Consider the following 365-nt stretch of genomic DNA (forward strand, 5'->3'; position numbering starts at 1 on the left):
ACGCTTTCGTCGCACACCACCAAATCGTGGTACACACTCAGCTTCTCTTCCATTGCCAATGCAGCCTCGGCAACGATCGGCACATCTAACACCACGGCGTTTGCCACCGTGCTCTTCATGTACACAAAAAACTGGTAGGCCATCTGCATGTTCGGATCAGACGAACCGCTGAGCTCAGTAGTGATGACATCGAGCGTTTTGAGTAACGGAACCAGGGTTCTTGCCACTTCGAAGTCCTCAGGGCTTAGTAGGTGCTCTCTCGCTTCTGACTTCCGGTGCAGCTGGTAGACCCCAATAACCAGCTCCAGTTGGAGCAGCGACTGCATCATCGCATACGAGCTGTTCCATCTGGTGGAAACATCAGC

Source organism: Plasmopara halstedii (assembly GCF_900000015.1).
Source record: "Plasmopara halstedii genome assembly, contig: Scaffold_323, whole genome shotgun sequence".
Lineage (NCBI taxonomy): Eukaryota > Oomycota > Peronosporomycetes > Peronosporales > Peronosporaceae > Plasmopara > Plasmopara halstedii.